Source organism: Thamnophis elegans, chromosome 5, assembly GCF_009769535.1.
Source record: "Thamnophis elegans isolate rThaEle1 chromosome 5, rThaEle1.pri, whole genome shotgun sequence".
NCBI classification, from domain to species: domain Eukaryota; kingdom Metazoa; phylum Chordata; class Lepidosauria; order Squamata; family Colubridae; genus Thamnophis; species Thamnophis elegans.
In genome coordinates this window covers 6,176,846-6,196,880 of record NC_045545.1, presented here as the reverse complement: position 1 = coordinate 6,196,880, position 20,035 = coordinate 6,176,846, and positions in this window count along the sequence as shown.

Below are 20,035 nucleotides of genomic sequence, written 5' to 3'. Positions count from 1 at the left end.
TAAATGAAGAAGCGAATGAAGTGAAAAAGACCATGGATGGTGAAACCAGACATATGCACGAGAATGATTGCTGCACAAATTGGCCTCATCACTCCTGAATTTTCGGAGGTCCCTTCATACCTGGTCATGTCAGCAGGCCTGGGGATTCCAGGAGAGGAGTGAACTTGCAAGATGGCTCCATTATTATGAAGGAAGTTAGCACTCACCCCTCTACTAGAAAAATGAAATATCCTAGGAAATATTAAAAGGCAGAATATTACATTTCTCTGGATGAGAAAAAGAGACACATGTTTTAAAAGCAAAAGCAACTTCCTGCAGATCCCTTCCCCCAACTTCAATTCCAGGGCATGGCCCTCAGGACATGATAGGATTAGCACTCTACCCATCTAGCAACAGATCCAGAGGTGGGTTCCTACCAGTTCGCACCTATTCAGTAGAACTGGTTCATCAAATCTACCGAACCGGTTAGAAGAGGTTCCACCAGTGGACCCAGAAAGCAGGCCACACCTACAGAAGAGGTTCCAAAATTTTTTGAAACCCACCACTGGTGGGTGTGTAATGTCCCACAGTTATCTACGCATTAATAATGATCTAATAATATTTCCTTATACATTTTAGGGACCTTTCCTTACATAATTGGTGTTTTCTTTCATACTTTTGGATTTCTAATTTCTGTTTCCGTTAGTTGGCAATTGCTAAAACCAATCCCACGTGAAAAAGTATTCAAAGCCTTCTTGATTTTAATTGTCAATTTATTTATTCCTGCACATTGTAATATTTATTCATTTATATATCTCTGTTTTTCCACTGTTGTGCAAACACAATTCCAGCAGCTGCTAACATGTGTAAAATTAAATATATATTATACTCCCTTTCAAATAGCCAACAAAATATTTCTGGTTTTAATTCCATATCTTGCTTTACGATTGCGTCTAACCAATAACTTCTGAATAGCTACTTGGACCAACCTAAGTACTAATTCATAATTTCATATCCGGTCACATGGGCGGCAAGCCACTCCCATCTGGTCACATGGGCAGCAAGCCACTCCCATCCTCCTTTGTGGGAGTGGCTTGCCGGCCATGTGACCTGGTGGGAGTGGCTTGCCAGCCATGTATTCTCTCTCTCTCTCTCTCCTCTCTCTCTCTCTCTCTCTCTCTCTCTCTCCTTCCTTTTGTCTCTCTGTCCCTTTTTCCTTTTTTTTCTTTCATCTCTCTCACACTTTTTCTTTCTTTTTTTCTTTCTTTCTTTCTTCCTTTCTTTCTCTTTCTCTGTGTGAGTCTGTGTGTGTGTGTGTGTGTTTGTGTGTGTGTGTGTGTGCATCAGTGGTGGGTTTCAAAATTTTTTGGAACCTCTTCAGTAGGTGTGGCCTGCTTTCCGGTGGAACCTCTTCTAATTGGTTCAGTAGATTTGATGAACCGGTTCTACCGAATAGGTGCGAACTGGTAGGAACCCACCTCTGACTTAAACATAGCTCATTTTACTCCTTGGAAGTTGTTCAACTCCTACATAATTCAGCTTTAACCAACACATTAAAAGATCGTAATTGTCATACATTTGTCTGCTAATTATTTTTTTCCTTAATTTTTTTTCTGGAGCTCTTTATGTACATGGCTGGAGGAGAGTCTCTTGTTGAATACCTGCCCATCAGATAGTAAATAAAGACATGGGAGCAGGACCAATACCACAGCTGGAAATCCTACTTTCATATTAAAAAAAATGGATTTTTGGAATTGTGAATAAAGTCACAGCCAATTCTTTCCCCCACAAACCCATTGCAGCTACTGAAAGCTTTTGCCTGTCTAGTTACTAACCAGAATATAATGTAACTTCCTGTTTAAAAGACAAATGGCTTGTTTGCCGCACTAAATGTTTGCAATCATGATACACACCATGCCTGTAAATAAGAGAGTTAGCGACAGGAGGGAAGTCAGCCTTTAATTATCCCAAGTAGGTTATTTGGCTGAGAATTTCAAAAGCTTAATCACAAATAACTTATGTGGCAAGGCCAAATGGAGAGAAAGTGATTAACTATTGAAATCTCATCCTCATAATCAAAATGACAGAGCATAAAATAAGCATGTGCCTTGGATTGCCTGGTGTGTGTGTGTGTGTTTGTGTGTGTGTGTGTGAGAGAGAGTGAATGAAGCAATAAATGGTTCTTTGGGGAAAGTCCCTTAAACATAACATCATCTATGATAAGAAGCTGTCTTTCTCTCTCTATCCAATAATCAAAGAAGAAATCATATGGATTTTATTTTGTTCTCTGGACTCTGCTTCTTCTTTGTTCTTTCAACAAAGCAGGGGTGGGCAATTAATTTTCCTAACTGGCCACATGAGAAATTTGGACTGTTGTGGAGGTGCTCATCTCAGTTTCAAAGCTGAAGAGCCAGCGCTGTCCAAAGATGTCTCCGTGATCATGTAGCCAGCACGGAATGCAGTTACCTTCCCACCAAAGGTGGTTCCTATTTTTCTACTTGCATTTTTTTACATGCTTTCGAACTGCTAGGTTGGCAGAAGCTGGGACAAGTAATGGGAGCTCACTCCATTACGTGGCACTAGGGATTCGAACCGCCGAACTGTCAACCTTCCTGAACGACAAGCTCAGCATTTTAGCCACTGAGCCACCGCGTCCCCGGTAGGCATATGTAAATTGGGGGGGGGGAAGCAGTCACCTCAAAAATAAATGCAATGCAGTTGTATTGCAATCGTATGATGTACACTTAATTACATTTGATTTCTAATTTCTGTTTGATCTCATGTGGGCTGGATAGGGATAGTCAAAGATCTGGATGTAGATTGAAGACCCTTAAATGCCCAGATCTGTTTTAAAGACTGGCAGGAAGGATGATGGAAATAGGAAAAATGATTGAATGATTGATTTACAACAACTGCACGAGAATCCGTGGCTTGCCATAATTCTGTTATTTGGGATACGGTCTTTTTGGGGATGAAATCTAGAACTGTGCTTTACTCATTCTCTCAAAATGCTTTGTCTAATATCTTTAAAACTTGGCAGCATGTTAAATCTATAAGGATGGTTATCATTTGGCCTAAAGAAACAAGAATCTTAATATCTCTCTGCTTTGATATACCTACTATCCTATTAGCTCTGTATTGATTTTACACTAAAGTAAACGAATTGGGGTATAATCTGATTTGGGATCACCATTCAAGGTGATTTCAGAAAAGTTCCTGCTCCCCCTATTCCTTTATGGTTTTTTTTTAAAGAAAATGACAAAAAATGGTATTAATATCAGTAGATATTTCAAGTGGGTTCCCCCCTCCCCATCTCTGCGTTTATTCTTTCAAACAAAAAATGTTGGGAAACAAACAGCTGGGGAGATTTTTGAAAGCAATTCAATGGAAAAAAAATCAATCTTTTGATTAAAGGAGTAGAAGTGTTTAAAAAGTTGCCCAGCGCTTCATGCCATGAAGCACCTGCACAAATCAAATCTTTAAAAGCTGGTTTTGAAACCCCAAAGACTGAGCTTTAAACGAACTGCATTTTATATAAAAATGAATAATAAAAAAGTTTTGCTTCCATAGGAAAGGGACAATGTATAAGGAATGAGGATCTGTTAGGAAGTCTCAAACCAAATGCCACGATATTCTGAGTTCCACACTAAATAAAACACAAGTGAGAACATGCAATTTAGAAACTTCCCTCTTTCCATTCCTTTTGAAGTTTTAATGTTCTGGCCACACCCTGTGGTGAGGTCAGAACAATCTTGAACTGAACACACTCAAAACTGTAGAGATGTGTTGTGGCCCAGCAGGAGCCGTTGGAGCTGCCACCAGACTCCGACAGGGAGGGGCCCTATAAGTCGGCTTTGGAGGATGTGGAAGACCCTGGACAGGGTTCCGACTCTGAGCAGGATGCAGAGAGGCTGGTTGGCTACCAGGAGGCGCCTGAGCCTTGGACCAATGGGGAGGAGACAAGAGAGTGTGATCCGGACGTCAGCAGTGGGGAGGAGCCAAGGGAGTTTTTCCTAGATGCCCGGCACCGGAGAACTAATAGGCGTAAGGAACAATTAGGCAATTACAGGAGGTAATTGCACTCAGCTGGTGGTCATTAGGCTCCTCTCCAGACTATAAAAGGACTGCTTGTGCACACGCCCCTCTTGCAGAAGTCAATGCAGGAACGAATGTTGAAGAACATTAGTGTGAGCTTGGCAGGCTGGATTGCTGCCAAGCCTTATCTGTGTTTATTGCTGCCCAAGCTTGTCTGTGCTGGTTTGCTGCCAAGGACCTCTCTCTCTGTTAATTAAATGCCGTAACTTATCTTTGGCTCGGAGTGTGTTGATGTGGGATGAGGGGGCTCAGAACAAGATGATAGTAGATTTTAAGAGAAGCCCTTTTATTCTACCACCTCTTATAATATTAGACAACACAGTAGCAACAGTAGAGTTTCTAGGTTCTCTAATATCTCAGGACTTAAAGTGGACACCTAACATCAAAAACATGCATCCAGCAGAACCTGGAAGAGCAGCTGGCAATGGTGCACATGCCCACAGAGAGGGCTCTGCATGCCACCTCTGGCACATGTGCCATAGATTCTCCATCATGGCCCTAGGATGTCCAACCACCTATTAGGGCTATATTACCCATTATCCTTCTCATCTTTTCATCTTTCCTATTATGTATTATCTTAGCTTCTTATGACTATAACTTTGTTGTTTGAATCTAATGATTTATGTTGATTGCCTTCATTCAGTATCCTATTATGATTTATGTTGTTTGCTTATTTAGTATCCCATGACCATCACTGAGTTTGTATCTTATGATTTATGATGATTATGTTTTATGATTATGATCATGATTATGATCATGAGTTATGAATTTACTTGGACATCATTAATTTACTTGGATATCAGTAAGGCATTTGATAAGGTAGACTATAACCTACTACTAGATAAAGTAGAAGAATGTGGGTTAGACAGCATCACCACCAGATGGGTTCGTAACTGGCTGACCAACCGCACTCAACATGTAGTCCTCAATGGAACTGCATCCTCATGGAGGGAAGTATGCAGCGGAGTACCCCAAGACTCTGTTTTGGGCTCAGTACTCTTCAACATCTTCATCAATGATTTGGATGAGGGAATAAATGGGGAACTCATCAAATTTGCAGATGACACCAAGCTGGCAGGAATAGCCAACACTCCAGAAGATAGCCTTAAGATACAGAAGGATCTTGACAAACTTGAACATTGGGTACTATCTAACAAAAAGAATTCAATGGTGAAAAAGTAACGTTCTACATTTAGGCAAGAAAAACGAAATGCAGTATAGGTGGTACCTTGCTCAACAGTAGTAGCTGTGAAAAGGATCTTGGATTTCTAGTGGACAACCATTTAAATATGAGCCAGCTGTGTGCAGCAGCTGCCAAAAAGCCAACACAGTTCTAGGCTGCATAAACAGAGGGATAGAATCAAGATCACGTGAAGTGTTAATACCACTTTATAATGCCTTGGTAAGGCCTCACTTGGAATACTGCATTCAGTTTTGGTTGTCACAATGTTGAAAAGATGTGGAGACTCTAGAAAGAGTGCAGAGAAGAGCAACAAAGATGATTAGGAGACTGGAGGCTAAAACATACGAAGAACGGTTGGGTATGTCTATTTTAATGAAAGAAGGACTAGGGGAGACATGATAGCAGTGCTCCAATATCTCGGGGTGCCACAAAGAAGAGGGAGTCAAAGTATTCTCCAAAGCACCTGAAGGTAGAACAAGAAGCAATGGGTGGAAACTAATCAAGAAGATAAGCAACTTAGAACTGAGGATAAATTTCCTGACAGTTAGAACAATTAATCAGTGGAACAACTTGCCTCCAGAAGTTGTGAATGCTCCAACCTTGGACGTTTTAAGAAGATGTTGGATATCCATTCGTCTGAAATGGGTATAGGGTTTCCTGTCTAGGCAGGGGGTTGGATTAGAAGACCTCCAAGGTCTTTTCCGAGGTGAGCCAAGGTGGCGCAATGGTTAGGGTGCAGTGCTGCAGGCCACTTCAGCTGACTGTTATCTGCAGGTCAGCGGTTCTAATCTCACCGGCTCAGGGTTGACTCAGCCTTCCATCCTTCCGAGGTGGGTGAAATGAGGACCCGGATTGTGGGGGCATATGCTGACTCTGTAAACCTCTTAGAGAGGGATGAATGCCCTATGAAGCGGTATATAAGTCTAACTGCTATTGCTATTGCTATTTTCCAACTCTGTTATTCTATTCTATTCTATTCTATTCTATTCTATTATCACTTGCTTGTATGTACACTGAGAGCTTATGCACTGGAGACAAATGCCTTGTGTGCCCAATCACACTTGGCCAATAAAGAATTTTTCTTTTCTTTCTATTCTATTCTATTCTATTCTATTCGGGAAATTAATCCTGTAAAATAAGATTTTTAAAAGTGATATTTAAAGTACAACACTTACAATGCAGAGGTATCTTTTACACAATGTTTGTTTGTGTGTAGGTATGTTATAAAACTGCATTTTTTTGCTTCTTATTTTTTCCTTTGAAGTAAGAGAAGTAGTTTGATCATCTGCTTTATTCTCTGAAGATCACTGCTTTGTGTTTCCTGCTAAATGAGTATTTTCCTTTGCAATTTGCAGGCTCAACCATGTTGATTTGGCATTTAAGTTCCTAGAATCCATTTTGGTTTCCTACTTCATTTCTGGATGGAGTTTTTTTTTTCCTCTTCGCTGAACCTTATCGTTCTACTTTTTGTGAAATTTGTGTGGAGAGGGTTTTTTTTAAAAAACAATGAACACTGCCGGAAAGCTTCTTTCGGTTCTATGGGAATGGAACCTATAATCTTTGGTTTCATTTAGCTTTTTACTGCAGATTGCCTTTCTCTTGGTCTTTGGTGATAACAGTCATTTTGTTCATAGGCATACTGCTGCAGATTTTGTGCAACTGGCACCTCTTGACTTCCTTCATTCATGACCAACTCATTAGAATCCACTAGTTGTTTGCTTGGAAATAAAACACCTTCATTTGCTATTGAATGAAAGCCCTTGATCCATCACCATCCAGGAAACCGAAAAGGAGTCTCTCTCTTGCTGGCAACAATCCTAAGCAGGCAAACCAGTCTCTCCAATTTCTCCGAATGTATGCAAATGTATGCTAATTGAAATGAGTTATTTGGCAGGCCGCAGGAATGCCAGTTTAGCGGCAAATGAGCGAGGAGTCCTCGGAGAATACCAACTAGGATAAAACTACGCAATGGCCTCCTTTTATTTATTTATTTTGTCAGCTTGATGTGGCCACTTGCTCATTTATCAGGATTGTGACTGTGATTCATGACCTTGTTTCTCAACCTCATAATCTACTGGCATGTCAAGACGGCAAGACACTTCAGTCTCCGTCACGATGAAACAGCCCTTCTGCATCAGAGATGGAGAAAAATTGTGTTCATTGCACACAATTATCCTCTCAAGCAGGGAGTAACTACATGACTATATATTACTTCATTGCATATAAGAGGATTTTTTGGGGTGAGCAGGTGTTCTGACCCCCCTTGTCCCACACCAACACACACTCCAAGCCAAAGATAAGTTACAGCATTTAATTAACAGACAGAGAGGTCCTTGGCAGCAAACCAGCACAGAAAAGGTTGGGCAGCAATCCAGCACAGATAAGGCTTGGCAGCAATCCAGCCTGCCAAGCTCACAATAATGTTCTCCGACATGAATTCCTGCATTGACTTCTGCAAGAGGGGCATGTGCACAAGCAGTCCTTTTATAGTATGGAGAGGAGCCTAATGACCACCAGCTGAGTGCAATTACTTCCTGTAACTGTGCAATTGTTCCTGACGTCTATTAGCTCTTCGGTGCCGGCATCCAGGAACAACTCACTGCTGGCATCCGGATCACACTCCCTTGTCTCCTCCCCACTGGTCCAAGGCTCAGGTGCTTCCTGGTGGCCAATCAGCCTCTCTGCACCCTGCTCTGAGTTGGAACCCTGTCCAGGGTCCTCCACATCCTCCAGAGCTGACTCATAGGGCCCCTCACTGGGGCCTGGTGGCAGCTCCAACGGCTCCTGCTGGGCCACAACAGGTGGGCATATGCTTTAATTCATTCTTAACCCCTGGGAATTGCCTGGACAAGTCCCTGCAGTTTTCTTGGCAAGATTTCAGAAGTGGTTTGCCATTGCTTACTTTCTAGAGCTCAGAAAGAGTGACTGGCTCCTGACCGCAGATGGCCAAACATGGATTTTTCAGGCTCATGCCTTGGTGTGCATATTTTCCAAAGAGACAAAGCGAGACAGGAAGATCACTTTAGCAATAGCAATAGCAATAGCAGTTAGACTTATATACGCTTCATAGGGCTTTCAGCCCTCTCTAAGTGGTTTACAGAGTCAGCATATTGCCCCCAACAACAATCCGGGTCCTCATTTCACCCACCTCGGAAGGATGGAAGGCTGAGTCAACCCTGAGCCAGTGAGATTAGAACCGCTGAACTGCAGATCACAGTCAGCTGAAGTGGCCTGCAGTACTGCACCCTAACCTAACCACTGCGCCACCTCGGCTCTTTTTATTACAACTTATCAGAATATTGAGACAAAAGGAATTCCTCATTCAAAGAGAGATCCCCAATCTTTAGCTTGCATGCCTATTTATTGTTAACATAACAAAGAAATTTGAAAGAGGAAAGTTGATTGGACAGGATAATAGCATACATGTTTATTAAAATGAAGTCTGAAGGGGAATAAATTGTAAGGAAAAAGGTTGTTTAGGGTTCACAAGAGATAAGCCAGACCCCAATTTGTACTAACAAACTTTTCTTATCAGGAACTAGTCTCCAGTTTAGGAATGTTAAAAGCTAATAAATCTTGAATATCACTTTAAAAGAAAGAATGTAAATCAGATTAAAATACGAAGTAACTATATTGGTTAACAAATATACCTCACCAGGTGGCTTTTCATCTAAGGTGGAACTAGAACTCACTGGTTCATGGTTTCTGGCCAGGTATCTTTAACTGCTACACCAAATTGCTTTAATAAAACATAAGATTGCTATATTGAAACACTGACAACATCTATAGTATAGCTTCGCAAATAATGGGGAAAAAGTTGAACCCAAAATTGAGAAAAGTAATTTATTTAATTGAAGCTTGCAGCAGTGTTAGGATCAAACTCTTTTTGTTAAAAGTTCCACACAAGGTTATTATTATTAACTAGGGTTATGGCTGAGAACTGAGACTTATTTCTGAACGTTTTCTCCTTGTGGTTCATTTTGCTAAAATATATATTCCTGACAGAGTGATTATTTGCCTTTAATGATAGGGTGGTTGGTTGGGTTAGATTTTTATCAGAAGATGATCCATTTTCTTAGAGCTTGCATGAAGAAGGGTGGGGAATATTTGCTAATTGGGAATTTAAAAATATTATTGAAGTATGAGTTGACCTCTTGACAACATTGATCTTCAACAGCCTTTCTATCCACTGATCCTGGATGACTCCCTGTTTTACTCAAGACCTCTGGCAGATGAAGCATGAGAAGCGAGGGGAGAAAGACAAAAGAAATGACTATGAGAACTTTTAGGCCTACTCTGGGGTTGTAAGAGGGAGGTGAAGCTTTTTACTTTTCCTTCTTGTTCCTTAGGTGGGTTGTTATTCGGCATCTGTGTTTTGGGTTGCAAACTCTGTTTTGGGGAAGAGTAATCAAGAGCTTTCACATGGTTGCTGTGATTGTGAGTGCAACATTTTCAGTTCAGTTCAGTTCAGTTTATTACATTTATATGCCGCCCTTTTCCCCCGAAGGGGACTCAGGGCGGCTCACAACTCAACCAGGGAAGGGGAATACAGACAAAAAGAAATTTAAAAAACAAAGCATCACAATGCATAATTTAAAAACATACAACAGTCATACCATTCGAGACGGGAGCAACAGCTCTTTAGCCCCAGGCCTGTCGGAACAGCCAGGTTTTAAGGGCTTTGCGGAAGGCCTGGAGGGTGGTGAGGGTTCGAATCTCCACGGGGAGTTCATTCCAGAGGGTCGGAGCAGCCACAGAGAAGGCCCTCCTCCGAGTAGTCGCCAGTCGACACTGGCCAGCAGATGGAATTCGGAGGAGGCCTAATCTGTGGGATCTAATCGGTCTAGTGGAGGTAATTGGCAGCAGGCGGTCTCTCAAGTACCCAGGTCCAATACCATGAATTGGAATTTGCCATTAGCACCGCCCAAATTTGCTTGAGTCTTGATGGGCTCCTACTTGAACAGCAGCTAGAGATTGCTGTTGGGAGGCTTTGTCTAGTTTTGATTGATCCATCAGTTGTAACCCTTTCGGCAGGGTGGAGAGCACACTACGGTAATTCAAGTACTCATCACCCACTGTTTTTGACAGCTGTGATTTATTCTACTGGTTTTAAACACCACTTGGAAGTGTTATGCAGCCTGCACTGGTTGCTATTATGCTTCTGGATACAATTTAAAGTAGTGGCACTGACCTCCCATGGCTTAGTGCCACATTTTCTGTAGGACCAGAGGTGGGTTCCTACCAGTTCGCACCTATTCGGTAGAACCGGTTCATCAAATCTACTGAACCGGTTAGAAGAGGTTCCACCAGTGGACCCAGAAAGCAGGCCACACCTACAGAAGAGGTTCCAAAATTTTTTGAAACCCACCACTGGTCCTTGGATATGATTATTCTACACTATCATGCTCCTATTTATAAAACTCAGTGCCTCTGTGAAAGGTAAGGATGACTACTGCGTTTGTGGTGCAATAAGGACATTGCGTGTGTTGAAGTTGTTTTAACGCAAAACCAAAGATGCCTTTTAAAAAACAAGTTTACATCCTATTCTTATGCATGCCAGTGCTGTGTGTGAGGTCATTTAAGGTGGTTCTGACAAGTGTCGTTGGCATCTTCATATCCGGTCACATGGGCGGCAAGCCACTCCCATCACATGGGCAGCAAGCCACTCCCACAAAGGAGGCCACACCCACAGAGTAGGTGCGAACAATTTTTGAAACCCACCACTGTGTAGGACCGTGGAAAACAGCCTCCCAAAAGATGACAGGTTCACTTCTATTTCGACTGGCAACTATTCAAAACGGAGCTTTCCAGAAAGAGCTGGGCTTTGACTCACCGCTAGATATATATACACATGGCTCTTTTCTGTTTATACACTTTTATATTCTGGGTTTTTCCCCCTTATTTTGATTGTGGGATGTTTCTGAATATTTTTATGTTTATGTTTTATGTTTATTTTTATCTTTCTGAATCATCAGGTATCCTTTAGCATTACCGTGGGGGTAAAATGTTTTTGATAAATAAATGAGCTATCATAATTATTGAAAGAGGAAGCAGGGAGGATGTGATGGTGGGAAACATTTCAGTCACTTCAGCTATAAATCTAGAACTGCAGAAGTTCATCGTATAATATCTGTAGCACTCTTCAACCTGTCATAATTTAGCGTTATTTTTTAGCAAGGGGAAATGACTGAAGATGAAACTCCAAATCTAAGGTCATTTGCTGGAGACATTTAACTAACTACATTAAAGTCAGCTGGAGAGAGCATATGCATGGATTTATACTTCGGTCTGTATACTTTGACCCTTGAAGAATCCTTTTAGAATCTTGGTCTTTGGGATGCTGAGATGAGTAGGAATGTCCTGTTCAGTTGGTTTTCATTGGTTTTTCATTTTATGGAGTGTAAATCATGTTCAAGTCATTTCTGCATGAGATGCTTCATTTAACTGCCCTTGCAGTAGAGTAGAAAAGTGGGAGTAGAAAAGTGAGATGTAAATTGAATACATAAAATGTTAACTAATCTAGGGACTTCTGGGGAAGAAGTGACAAAATGATGATGGCTGCACTAATTGTATTTGTATTTGTATTTATTTGTCTTGTATGCCGCCCACTCCCGAAGGACTCTGGGCAGCTCACAATAGACAAGGGAAGGGGGAAGACTAGACAAAGACAACACTTTGAAAACAAAACTGCAACATTCACAATTTCCGCGGGGCTGGATGTTTCACAGCCCCCCCCCCCCGGCCTGCTGGAGCAGCCAGGACTTGGTGGCTTTGCGGAAAGCCGGGAGGGCCGTAAGGGTGTGGATCTCAACAGGGAGATCATTCCAGAGGGCTGGAGCTGCAACAGAGAAGGCTCTCCCTGGGGGGTCGCCAGCCGACATTGGCTGGTGGATGGAATCCGGAGGAAACCTAACCTGTGAGATCTGATCGGTCTATGGGAGGTAATCGGCAGGAGGCGGTCTCTCAGGTACCCAGGTCCGATGCCATGTAGGGCTTTATAGGTAGCGACCAGCACCTTGAAGTGGATTCGGAGACTAATGGGTAGCCAGTGCAGCTCACGGAGGATAGGTGTGACGTGGGTGTACCTGGGTGCACCCACAATCGCTCGGCGGCTGCGTTCTGGACTAACTGAAGTCTTCAAACACTCTTCAAGGGCAGCCCCATGTAGAGCGCAACTCTACTAAGAGTAGAGTTGACAACTATGGCTGAATGAAGAGCCAATGAGTAGACTAGTTCTTTGTAATTTCTCTCGGAACATGGAGGAGACTTGAGATTGTTCACAAGTACTCCATACAATAGTTCTTTGAGGTCTGTGGCAGAATTAGAACTCTGGAAAATGAGGAGATGGCTAGCTTGCTCAAACCATGTTTGGTGCCTTTAAAAGAACACTGGGTTTGCACTTCCTTTTTTAATTAATTTCAGAAAATGCTTGCTAACTGTTTCTTAGCTATTAGGAACCTTTTGACTGACACTTCTGAAATTGCATGTGAGTTTCCTTCAACCCTTAGTGGTAAAACTTTAAATATTAGATTAAGGACTTAATTGGAGTAGGGGAATAAACTGCAAAAGGGTAATTAAAACTTTGGTTTTAGAATGTTACAAATTAATAAACATTCAGATGAATTTGAAATATGATTTGGGAATTGCTTGTAAGAATCCTTTCATTGGGAAAATGCTTTTGTTTTGATAGAACAGGGATTTGATGGTTGGACACCAGAGGGAACTAGAAAGAATAGAGATTACTAGAAGGAATTAAAGAAGAAGAACCCTTAAAGTCAATTTACAAATAGAGAATGAAGGAAAGTTTTAACATTACACATATTAAAGAAATTTTTGAATACTGGATTCAGAAATTAATTTTAAGACTCTGCCCCTTTAAATTGTGTTTAAAAGTCTATATGGAAAAAGAACAAGCTTTTCTTGACAAGATTGAGAGTGATCTGAAAATGAATTTAAAAATGATAGCAGAAGTCATTCAAAAATGACACAGAAAAAGATGTTACAGTGAACATACAAAAGAAACCAGCTTAGTTGATTAATAATTAGATTAATTATTAGAATGAATATACAAATAGCAAGCCAGAAGAGTTACCTGGGTAATTTTCCTAAATTGGATTTTAAAAACAGCCTTGTTAAACCTTTGAAGAATTTTGTGAGACGGGACAAAGAAAACATGAAAAGAAATGAAATTTTAGGACATAATTTGAATGGATCAAAGATCAAGATTTTCAAAAGTAATGGGAAGGAATATAAAGTTGATTTATTTGATCAAGGCTAAAAGAGATCTGTTGCTATCTCTGCTAACCCTTAATGGACCTTTGCTGACCAGGACTGAATGATGGGGGTTTATGGTTTGTTTATAGATAAGAAATGGGATATAGGAAGCATAGATCACTTGTTTTATTTTAACAAAAGGCGATAGGTTACTAAAATTATTTATATTTATTGTGGTGAAGAAAAAGTCATTACCTTGTATATTTATTTTTCTTCTAACTATATTATTTTTCATTTGTTTAGTACATTTTTCTTCTCTGCATTTTTTTTTTTATTCCTTTCTTTTTAGTTTGCGTTTGTTTTTATTGTTACAACTATAATTTTAATAAAATTATTATTAAAGATGAGGAAAATAATCTTCTGTCTGCGAAAGGCCTTGTGAATTTCCTTCCAAGTTATACAGTCCATATCACCTTTGGGAATATTCTTTCTTGTAGGTTATATTTTTGTGTTTCTCTAAAGGTATACATTTTCTGTATTGTTGTTAGATAGGCTATAATGTTACATATGTAATCTATGTCTGTTTGTTTTGGGTTCCCTTGTATATTTGTATAAAGTTCTGATGGGATGAATTCTAATGGTTGTGTGTATCCGATGTATTTGCCATTTCTTCATTATTTCCCTTGTGTCAGGATTCTTCCCTAAGATGTGTTTACACATTCCTTATTCTTTATGCAGATCAGCATATGTATTTAAAAACCCTTTATTCCGTAGTGGAAAGGCTTCAAGATAAGTTAATAAAAATAACTAATAATATTTTAGAGACAGAGATACAAAGAAATATTGTAATTTTAAAGACATGATATTAAAGGAAAAAAGAATTGGGAGGAAGACAGATAAAAAAACAGGCATAAATATTTAGTTCTTACTGATAAGGTTTAATTGGGAAGAAAATGAGAAATAAGTTCTTTCTTTTATTTCATTGCCTAATGTAAGTTGCTATATTGGACTAACATTGTTGGACTTCCTTTTGATTCTTCCCTGAGGGTTGACTCAAAATTGTGCTGTTCATCTTTCCATTCTAGACCAGTCTTGACAGTGGTGAAATCTAATTTTTTCCCCCACCAGTTCACCAACCCTTACTTTATGGTGGATAATACTAAACCTTTCCATCTTTGTGCATTAATAATCTTGCTGCAGTAATCATATATTGAATTGATCAGTAATCATGTATTGAAATGATCCATGATTCTTTTTCTAATTGTTTATCCATCAACCTTACAAAGAAAAGTTCTGACTTCAATTGAATAGTAAGTTTAAAATGTTGATAATAGATTCAGTATCGTAACTTGCATGAATAGTTTTCTTGAATATAAGGATTACCTCAAGCCCCTGGAAGCTATCAATAATCCCGTTATTGATCCTCATGTGTTTTTTGTCTTCCCTCTTCCAAACTGTCTGAGATATAGATTTTTCAGTTCAACATTGACAATGCTGAAACGGCAGGTGTTAAATCATTGATTTTTTTGCAAAATCTTCATTCAGAATGCAGCTGAAGTGTTGTTGACTGTAAAATGAATTGTTCATGCTGAAATAAGCTTTCTCTACATATGGATTGATCTTTAAGGTAACAGTTTTTATTTCTTGCTTCATAACATGGAGTTTAATAATGATTGTGATTCAGTGGTGGGTTAGGCGTACCCTGGTACAGGCATACCGGAGCCATCCGGAGCACAGGATACCATTCCGGTACAGTGCTGGAGGGACCACCCACCCACTGAGCTTCTTACCTGTCTTTTAAGGCTTCCGCGCTTCCGTGCACGCGCATGATGCATACAGCGCCTGCGCGACGCTCCGCTGAACAGCTGGAGCTGCAGAGGCTTGTGGAAGCCTTCCTGACTGGTAGGATGCATGCGCATGCACCATGTACATGCCGTGCACATTCATGTGGGTAGCAATAGCAATAGCAGTTAGACTTATATACTGCTTCATAGGGCTTTCAGCCCCTCTAAGCGGTTTACAGAGTCAGCATATTGCCCCCACATGATGATTAACTGTGCGCGTCAGGCGAACTTGGAAATCATTTATTCCAAAAGTAATCTTACTGAAAATGTAACACACACACCAGACATAGTAAAAGCCTCTGAAAAGTGGAGGTTATTGCCATGTTTAAATCTGTTTTTATGAAGAATTTCTGTTTTAATTTCAGAAGGCAGGTGGCTATTTATAACTGATTGATTGATTGATTGATTGGTCTTGTATGCCGCCCACTCCCAAAGGACTTCGAGCGGCTTACAATAAACGGGGGAAGGGGATAAAATAGACAAATAGTTGGTAACTTTCTAAGTAGTTCAGAGAACGGTTGTTGGAGAATCTTTTGTTTTTCCCACTTTACAGGGCTAATCCTGTAAGGAAGGCAGGAAGGAAACATTCTGTGTTGTTTCTAGCCTCATCTTTATTGCCCTGCTTACAGAAACTGCCTCTCCGTTAACCCTGATTACATTGTCACAGCTAAGGCGAAGCGCCCATGACCTGAGTGACCTTGGGTTGGCCACCCCACCCAGTCACATGACCACCGAGTCCCACCTATCCAGATGGTCATTAGGGCAGAGAACCGGTTGTTAAATTATTTGAATTCCATCACTGATTGATTGGGAGAAGATCGTGGCTGATGAAGTTGAGGAAGAAGAAGAGAAATAGAAAAGATTTGCCTAGCAGACAAGGAGGAGTCGAAGAAGGATCAAGCAACCATATAAATTTGTTAAATAAATAAATGTCATGCGACAAACTGCTGTGTGAGATTTTTGGAAGCCAGCTGGGCTCCCAAGGGGAGGTCACAGAGTTGACTTGTTGAAATACACACTGTGTTTTCACGCCTTTAAAGATATTTTCCAGCTCTTGGGTGGAAGAGAAGGAGTTATCTATGAGATTTCCACGAGTTCAACAGTTGCTACTATTTATTCTTGTATATATCTAATTCTGTGTGGGCGTCTATCTGTATGGCTCTTGGTTCTGAATGCAAGCAATAAAGAATGTTGCCTCTTTGTAACTGGCGGTTTATTTATTTTATTGGAGCTGTGGAGGAAGATGATATATTAAATCCAGCTCTGCCTTTTACAGTGTAGTCACTATGTGGAATGACTCAGCTTCACTTCAAGGAAGTGCTTAGAGCTATTAGAGATGACCTGCTTTGCTTGGTTGAAGTGGGGAGCCACTTGATTTGACTCAGTCAAGTGATTTGGGTGGCCTTAAGCCTTTCCAACCTGCGCTTGAAAAAAGTTCCTGTCAGCATTTCCACCCTGGACTCGCTGGGTGATTTGGGACTGCGCATTGCAAGAAAACCTTGAGGTGGCTGCCTTCAGCTCAAACTGCAGGATGATGTTTGTTTAAAATGGCCAGTCTGGAAATTCTTTGGATATTGATGTGTTGTGGCCCTGGCAGGAGCCATTGGAGCTGCCGCCAGACTCCGACAGTGAGGGGTCTTATGAGTCGGCCCTGGAGGAGGTGGGACCCTGACAGGTGCCGACTCCGAGCAGGGTGAGGAGAGACTGGTTGGCCACCAGGTGGCGTCTGAGCCTTGGATCAGTGGGGAGGAGACAAGAGTGAGTGATCCAGAAAACACCCGTGAGTTGTTCCGGGATGCACGCCATCGAAGGGCTACTCGTGTCAAGAACGGCGTAATTACAAGAGGTGATTACGCTCAGCTGATGCTCATTAAGATCCTCTCCTGATTATAAAAGAGACTGCTTGTGCCACCTTTCTGCAGAAGTCAACGTTAAGGACTAACAAGAAACAAACTTGGCAGGCTGGATTGCTGCCAGAGTTTGTTTATTGCTGCCAAGTTTTGTAGGACTTGCTGCCAGAGTGCTTATCTCTTTGTTTATGTGGCTTGCAGCCAACGAGAGTCTTGACTGATTAAAAAAACTTCTCATTTACGTTGGTTTCAGCTTTGTTCCTGGACGGAGGAGGGGGGTCAGAACATTGATAAGTCAGAGAAAGCTTCCATGGATCATGGGTGCCAGAGGAAGCCACATAGGAGTTGAAGGTGAGTGGACCAAGCAGTGCAGTGACATGCTTTCCCAACTAAATTTGGGAGTGCTGAGGAGGCTTCGATTGACTACCTCTGATGAATGCTGCAGGATCCCCCAAAACCAATATTGCAGGCTCTTCAACTTTGGAGATGCCTCAGTCTATGTTGTAGGAGAAGGGTCTTTTCATGGCCTTCGTCAAAACAGGCTCCTTTTATTGCCTTACATTGAGATGCGTAAGCAGGGTGAAGTCAAGAGAGGCTCCAATATAGTTCTTAGAACTAAGATGCTTTTCTTGTTTAACAAACCCATTTTAGAGAAGTCTAAATTGAAAATTCCTCAAAGCAAATGGCTCCTTTGACCCTTCCTACCTTGCCCTAGTTCTTCCTTGCCTTCTTTATGAGTTATTTGCTTCCAGATGCTATTTAAGCTGCTGGCTGTTACTATAACATTAACGTTAACGTTATGTCTCTCGTAACCTCTGCCTGGTTAACTTGATTTTAAGGTTGGCATGCTCCAGGCTCCTTCAAATATTTTTGGGTGACTTTGAGCATTTTTTTTTTACTTCCTGGCATCTCCTGTAGCTCTTTCCCTAGTTTCTTAGCGAGGTTTTCTGGAAGCGTTTGCCCATTGCCTTTCTCTTAAAGCAGAGAGAAAGTGACTGTTCAAATTAGCCTGTTGGCTTTGTGTCTAAGGCAGGGCTAGAGTCAAAGTCATTTGGTTTTTAGCCTGGCACCTTAACCACTTCCCCAAATGGGTTCTGTAGTGCCATTTCTCAGGTCCATGAAAGGGTGCTTTCTCTGAAGCTTCTCTTAAATAAGGTTTCCTCTGAAATCCAGATGGTTCCTGCTCTTGTGTTGTTAGAAAAGCCATAAGCTCTGGTTCTTCACCTTGGTCTTTGCTGGGAGTGGGAGAGACCCTCACATCATCATGCTTGCCATCATTTTCCTTTGGTGTTTTGTATTTTACTATAATACTTTCTTTATTGTTGTGAGCCACCTAAAGTTGCTGAGAATCAGGCAGCATACAAATTTAATTCATTATGGATAGTTGCGGAAACCAGAAAGCAGCTCTCTGGTGGACTATACACGGGAGCACCAAAAACTGGAAGAGTAGCTCCCCGGCATCCATGTGCACACTGAGAAGCCGAACTTTTGGTTTCTGGCATACACACACATGCCATAGGTTCACAATCACAGTCCTATCTCTTCTTAAAGACTTCCAGTGTTGGGGCATTCACAACTTCTGGAGGCAGTTGTTCCACTGATTAATTGTTCTAATGTCAGGAAATGTCTCAGTTCTAGAGAAAACAATTAAAGGAATGTAATGTAATTTAATGGCCATTGTTTCAATACACACATACCTGGGTGAAGTGGTGGGATTCAATAATTACCAGCCGGTTCTCTGCCCTAATGACCAGCTGGGTAGGTGGGGCTCAGTGGTCATGTGACTGGGGGGTGGGCCAACTCACATCACTCATGTCGATGGGTGCTTTGCCTTAGCTGTGACAATGAAATAAGGTTAAGAGAGGCAGTTTCTGTAAGCAGGGCAATAAAGATGAGGCTAGAAACCAAACCAGAATGTTTCCTTCCTGCCTTCCTTACAGGATTAGCCCTGAAAGTGGGAAAAAACAAAAGGAGATTTCTTCTAACAACTGCTTCTCTGAACTGCTTAGAAAGTTACCAACCGGTTCTCCCGAATAGGTGCAACTGGCTGAATCCCACCAGTGCCTGGGTGGCAAAACATGAATAAAAACACTGCAGGTAGACAACCCAGGGACGGTTTGAATGGCTGACATAGATCTTTCCTTTAAAAAAAAACAATATAGCTTATTAAAAGGCTTAGTTCAGTGGTCTTGCAGAAACAATGCCGTGTTTTGGATGGCAGACTCTGTCCAGAAGACTATTTGCAGCTGTTGATATTTCTCTGCAACGGAGAGCAAATGACTCCGCGTTTCTTGCCTTTCAAGTGGGGACTGTGGCAGTGATTCCAAGCAACCATAATCAAGAATCTTCTCCTGCATCATCATAAGGGCAGCTTGTTGGATAAGACGCATCTTAATAATTGACATGTCGGGGTGGCACGATGGAGAATCGAAACTGAAAATGACCTTCAACTGGGTAGCCAAGCCTTATCCAACAAAAATTAATTGTGGCAAACAAATGATGGATTGAGGATGAAAATCCCTGGGTGTTCTCCTCCCAGTAAAACCCATTGGCTTATTTGAAGCTTACAAGAGTTGGTTGCAGTTTGACTTTCTCTAATGAACCTAATGCAGTGTTTCTCAACCTTGGCAACTTGAAGATGTCTGGACTTCAACTCCCAGAATTCCCCTGCCAGCGAAAGCCATAAAGCGAAAGCTGGCAGGGGAATTCTGGGTTGAAGTCCGGACATCTTCAAGTTGCCAAGGTTGAGAAACACTGACCTAATGGAACCCTGAGTGTTCCATTGGAATGTGCCTGGGGTGGCACAGACAATGAATACCGGCTTAAGGCTGGGTATATTCCAGTGGTGGGTTTCAAAAATTGTTCAAACC